The sequence below is a fragment of the Limulus polyphemus genome, unplaced genomic scaffold, assembly GCF_000517525.1.
Source record: "Limulus polyphemus unplaced genomic scaffold, Limulus_polyphemus-2.1.2 Scaffold4291, whole genome shotgun sequence".
NCBI lineage: Eukaryota > Metazoa > Arthropoda > Merostomata > Xiphosura > Limulidae > Limulus > Limulus polyphemus.
The window spans coordinates 81,865-87,986 of NW_013669901.1; the positions used below are offsets into that span (position 1 = coordinate 81,865).

The 6,122-nt window shown below is 34.9% G+C and overlaps 1 long non-coding RNA gene across 1 annotated transcript in view; it reads left to right on the top strand.

Annotated features, from left to right (window-relative positions):
- Window positions 1-422: 422 nt before the first annotated feature.
- The window catches only part of LOC106470917, an 11,985-nt gene continuing 6,285 nt past the window's right edge, over window positions 423-6,122 (top strand). The window contains exons 1-2 of the long non-coding RNA XR_001291525.2: window positions 423-636; window positions 3,116-3,224. This is a non-coding gene — a long non-coding RNA (uncharacterized LOC106470917). The remainder of the gene's footprint in view (window positions 637-3,115; window positions 3,225-6,122) is intronic.

Here is a 6,122-nt window from a genome sequence, read left to right on the forward strand (position 1 = left end):
GACGCAGGCCCAGCTCCAGCTCTTCTCCCTTGGGACGAAGGGTGTACGTAGAACTTCTGTTAACTTTTCTTTGCAATTTAAAATATCATGCAGTTTTTTAAAAATTGTTAAATATCATTTTTTAAACCGCTAGGAAGAATGAAGTTGGGTGGATCATAGTGAAATTTGGAGGTGAACCGCTCATCCCAGCACCTATCTAGTGCCGACCTCGATGTTTTATTTTATATTTATTAGTGGACCTTTATTAGCTCTCTGTATCTGTAACATTAAAAGTTCAAAGCATTTACGGGCTAAACAACAACAACAATAAAATTATATACTTACGTATTAATATACAAAATACAAACTCCCACGGAAAGGCCAAAAACTGTGTAGGGGAAAGACGCTGTGACGCGTTTCCCTGTCACGTGATTATAAACCTTGTGCTGTCTGAAGGCGAATAAGATTGATTTAAACATTTCCCTTCGCCAGTTGAAAACACGAATAACTGACTTTTTCAGTTCCTAAAGCTATTTGGAAATGAGTATTATATACAAGGTTTTCAAGGTCAAACTAATCAGTCCGTCGTTAGAGATTACGAAGTTGTATCGCCTCGTTACAACAAAACACAAGGAAGAAGTTTGAGCAACGAGAAAGGTAAGCAATTTTTAGCCTACATATGCTAAACCTTATGCATCACAACTTGAACAGAATTAAAAATTGCTATCAAAAAGGTTCAACCTTGGCAATATCCATTAATTAACTGTGCAACAAAACAGTTTTTTTTCTTCCATTCACTCGTGTCCGCTACTAATTTATTTATACTGTAGTGTGCGTCATATGCTACTGTTTCAAATCAAATTCAAAAATCACATAGCCTACCGTGGTTGCAAATTTAGAAGATGAGTGCCGCGTACACTTACGTAGTAGTTTATAGGTGTTCCTTTGTTTGTTAAGTGCAGTTTGACAGTTAGGATCACTTTAATTATAAATAGCCCCCCAGTGGCACAGCAGTATGTCTGCAGACTTTGCAACGCTAGAAACCGGGTTTCGATACCCGTGGTGTTCAGAGCACAGATAGCCCTTGTGTGGCTTTGTGCATAATTAAAAACAAAACAAACAAACAATTATAAATAAAATTGTGAAGTAAGTATTTTATATAAAGTGTTTAAGATGTGTGCATGTATATTTATCTATATTGTTTTGACTCAGATCCTGAAGCCAACAAAGCCTATATAATGTGTAAACTTTAGTATACTCTAATACCTTATAGTGATAGCACACGACGCGACACACATATGGCATGTAATGCTGTTTGAATACAAAAAGGGAAACAACACTTCTGTTACCACAAAGAATATCAAAGAAGTTTATGAAAATGTTTTGAACATTCGTAAGTGTCAACGATGGTTCAGCACAATTCGTTCAGGTGTCTTTAGCCTTAAAAACTGTGGCGGCAGTTGCCAACATGTTGGAATTGATGTTGATGCTCTGAACACTGTTGTTGAGTCTAACCCAAGGCAACGCACTCGTGAAATAGCCCTGAAATTGCATGTCTCTCATGAAACAATAAGTAAACATCTAAGGAATATGGGAAAACTCCATAAAGAATGTGTTTGGGTATCTGACGAACTCTCGATGATCATCGTTTCTAAGTGTGAATATTGCTTCGTTTCTTCTGGCGCGTAATGCGCTTGAACCATTTTTGGGCAGAATTGTCACCGGTGATGAAAAATGGATTCTCTATGCGAATATTAAACGCCAAAATCATTGGCTCAGTCCTAGACAAAAAACCACTTCCGATCCCAAAACCTGGACTCTATCCGCAGAAAGTGATGCTTTGCATTTAGTGGGATATTAAAGGATTAATTCATTTTGAACTCCTGAATCCACAGCGAACTGTCAATGCAGAGATCTATAGTCAGCAACTGGAACGTTTAACTCAAACCATTCATCAGAAACCTTTCCCTCAGCAATCGGAAAGGTGTTTTTTTCTCCACGACAATGCATGTCCACATGTGGCACGTTTGACGCAACACAAGATTATAGACTTGGGTGGGAAAGTTCTCCCCCACCCACAATATTATCCACATATGGCACCATCAGATTACCATATTTTTAGTTCGCTGCAATGCCATCTTAATGGGAAAATGTATGCAAATGTGGAAGGTGTTAAAGAGGACATCGACATGTTTCTTGCTTCGAAGCCAAGTAATTTATTTAATCAGGGCATTAACAACCTGATTGTAAGATGGAAAAGCACCATAACAATGGGGACTATTTCATTTAATAAATGTTTTGTTTTGATATATAAATTGTTTGGATTTTTTCATTTAAAAAAAAGCGACAATAATTTCTTGACGACCTAATATTTTTTATTTGTTTCAAAATGTGTTGCATATAGTCGAAGAGAGTTAAGGTGGTTAGGGCACTTGACTCACAATCTCAGGGTCGCAGGTTCGAATCTCCGTCCCACCGAACATGCTCGCCCTTTCAGCCGTGGGAGCTTTATAATGTTACGATCAATCCCACTAATCGTTTTTAAAAGAGTAGCCCAAGAATTGGCAGTGGGTGATTATGATTAGCTGCTTTCTCTTTAGTCTTTCACTGAGAAATCAGAACAGAAAACCATTATCCATATCATACTGACACAGACTTTTAATTAATCACCTAGTGACGCTTCTGTCTGGCCAACAAAAATGCATTACCTTTTGAAACAGTTGTGGGATTTAAATAATTTATGTTTCAAAAAGTAACCGAAATGAAACAGTATTTGATATCAATCATATGACAAGCTATAACACAAAATATCGGATTTCGATACCCACGATGTGCAGAGCATAGATAGTCCATTGTCTATCTTAATGTGTAACAACAAAGAGACAAAAGCACTAAAATTTTCATAATCAATGAATGTTTATATTTGGGTTATTTTGTTTTATTTCAAGTTTTTCTCTGTTGTTTATGTTCTTCATGCGAGCTTAAGTAAGTTAGTAGTGCATTAACCAGAACTTTGAACCAGTTACCATAGTATGTGGCCTAATCCTTTATTTATTTATCTATCCAAGAAAGTTTCTCTATTTAAATAGTTACCTTTTTAAAAATTGTAACTTCGAATTGATTTCATTTACTGCAGACATGGGGAGTACAAGCGTCCTTCTGAAGACCTTAGTGGTATTGGTTGTAATAGCCGTGTACTTGGTATATGCTCCAGGTCTTCTGGACTTTAATCCAGTTGCTTTCAGGTATTTTGTTTCTTTCTTTATCTGCACGTTTTTAATCCGAATATATAATGTTTAGAAAGCTTAAAAATAAGTACTAAATGAAATATATTTTAATATTATTTTCCCATATTAATAGCCTTTTTAACATAAATATAGCAGGTTATTCTACGAAGGATAACTCAAGCAGTCAAATAACATTCTGTTACGACAGCGGAAGTCACGTGACGCTGCTGGCGCATTGGCATTGGTGGCATGTGTGAGGTGTTTTTTGAAAGATCATGAATTTTCGGGGGAGACCTAGTGCGTTCGAGACGCCCTCTTCTTTAGTATATAAGCCTGGCGAGAAAAGCCAGCGGGAAGGGAATGTGTAGTTAAGCGAACAGTTGTTACGGTTTTTCGGATAATAATAGAGTGTGTTTTGTACTGGTAGAGAGTGAAGTTATCGAGATTGTGAATCACTGTGATTTATAGCGTGTATTATAAAAGTTGTTAAGTTGAAAGTGACGAGAAACGTACTGACAGTGGGAATTACTGTGTACTAAAAGTTTGTATGGAGGAAGAATGAACTGGTTTAATCAAGAAAGGACTTGTATCACTGAAGTTCCTCAGAAAGAATTTCTACCGGAAATTAACAAACAAGCAGATACGTGACAGTTCTTTAAAACTGGTGAATAGACCTAACTTCTATAATTTATATGTTATGAAATTTCCAAAGTTTTTAATCAATATGTTGATCATTACAGAATGCTAAAATAAGAGATAGGTATGACCTACTGGTTAGTGTGCAGTACTGTGATGGTTCGTGGCTCGTGTTTTGTTGCCGCAGAATCGCGCTTCGCACTTTAGGGCTGTGGGTGCGTTTTAAGAGGGACAGCCAAATTCAACTATAAAAAGAATAGATAAGAGTAATAAAAGATTTGATGGTGGGTACTGTTGACTTGATGCTTTCCATTTTATCTATCAGTTCAAAATTAAGGACGGCAAGTAGCTTTCGTGGGTACTTGAAACAAATATAGAAATGAAATTTAGCAGAATAAATTTATCACTAAGAGCCAGTTTCACTGTGTATGAATGAGTTTTATTAATACTTGTGCTTTTGAGAAGAAATATCAAAATCACTAAGAATACTGAATTCGAAGTGAAAATCGTGTTCTTTAATATTTTAAGTTATAATTGATAAGCACTGAAAGTTAAATACAGTCGTTCAGTAAAGAAATAAATATTATTTATATGAAACAGTTAGACTCAGCAGTTACGACAGTTAGCAAAATGTCGTAATAATAATCAACGCAACTCGCTGGGCGTACTAAAAATAAGTTGAGGCTACTGTTACTCAAGTGTTATAAGTACTTGAGTTCTATAGATTAGCACGACCTTTGTATTAAATGATACAGGTACTTTGATTCTATCGAAATACCTCATTAAACCATGTAAATATAATGAGTTTCGCTTACCCCAGTTAAACACTAGGTTTATTAAATTTTGGAACATATTCAACACTCCTCTTGCTACCTCTTTGGGGGATTAATAATCTTATAAGTTATCATAACAATAATAAAATAACTCAATATCGTGTATAGAAACTAGTGAAGTCATAAGTCTGATATTAGAGAAACTAGTTTTGATACGTTCGTGCGTCCTCTTCAGTCTTCTGGCAGGAAAAAAAACCCACAAAAAACTGGTCAACAAATGCCTACGTTACCCCAGAACTTGGATTTCCCTTAAGGACACTGAAAGTTAGGAAGCTGTTAAGTTTAAAAGTGACCTTGGAAGATTTTGAAATTAGGCAAGCTTTTTTGATTAAACAACTTTCGACGATTCTTCTTCTTATGGAGTTATCCGTTTTGTATAAAATTATTGTTGATTTCCAGTCAATTTGATGGCCAGAACCTCATATGAAGAAAAATGACATTGTTTTAGTTTCCACGTTTTATCATAACATTTACAAAACTTAGAACTACTCCTTAATATTTTAACTAATCATTTGTATTAATTTTTATTTATGATTTTTCAATTTAATGAAATAACACCAGTATACAAATGAAAAAAAAATCTTCTTGTTTCTATGAAAGTAGATGGAATAATACAAATTGGAGGTGCTGATTCCAGGTCTGGTACCAGTTTTTTTACTGTCACATCAGATTTTCTCACAAAATCAATAATAAATGTTACTGATATAACACATGATATAAACATATTAGAAACAAATGAAAAACATTCAACTTTACACCAAAAGAACTTTATTTATTTATTGAAATGTGAGTAAAAGAACAGTAATACGATAATATTCACAGAACATAGTAGCTTACTCTTCTTTGGCTATATATACATAATCAAATTTGGGTGATTTTTCCTCATTTTAGATGTATTTTTGTAATTTGGTTTGGAAACATTTCTCTTTAAGGACCAACAATAGTAATGACATTCCAACTTCCATGATATCGTTTTTCCATGTTATTTTATGCCTTGTTGGAACCTTTCACCTTGCCCTTCACTAACCACTCCAATGTTCTCAGAGAAGTACTCCAAGTGGCTGTGAAGAAAATGCATTTTTAAACTCATGTTGCAACCATTTTCATAGTACTTCACCATGTGGCCAATAATATTTCTATATTCTTTGGCATTATGGTTTCCTAGAAAATTTTCAATAACATTTTTGAATGATATCCAAGCCATTTCTTCACATTTGACATTGAACCAAGAAAATTGTCATCATTCATCAATTTCTGTATTTCAGAGCCATCGAACACCCCAGATTTCATTTTCTCTTCACTTAGAAAAGAATTGGTCAGAAGTGTATTTGCAATGAGGCTTTATACTCTGACGCCTCCAGTCGTTAGTTAATTTTCCATAAATTTGTTCCGACGAAACTTTATTGACACAAGTCCTTTCTTAAATAAAACTGGTTTATTCTTTCCC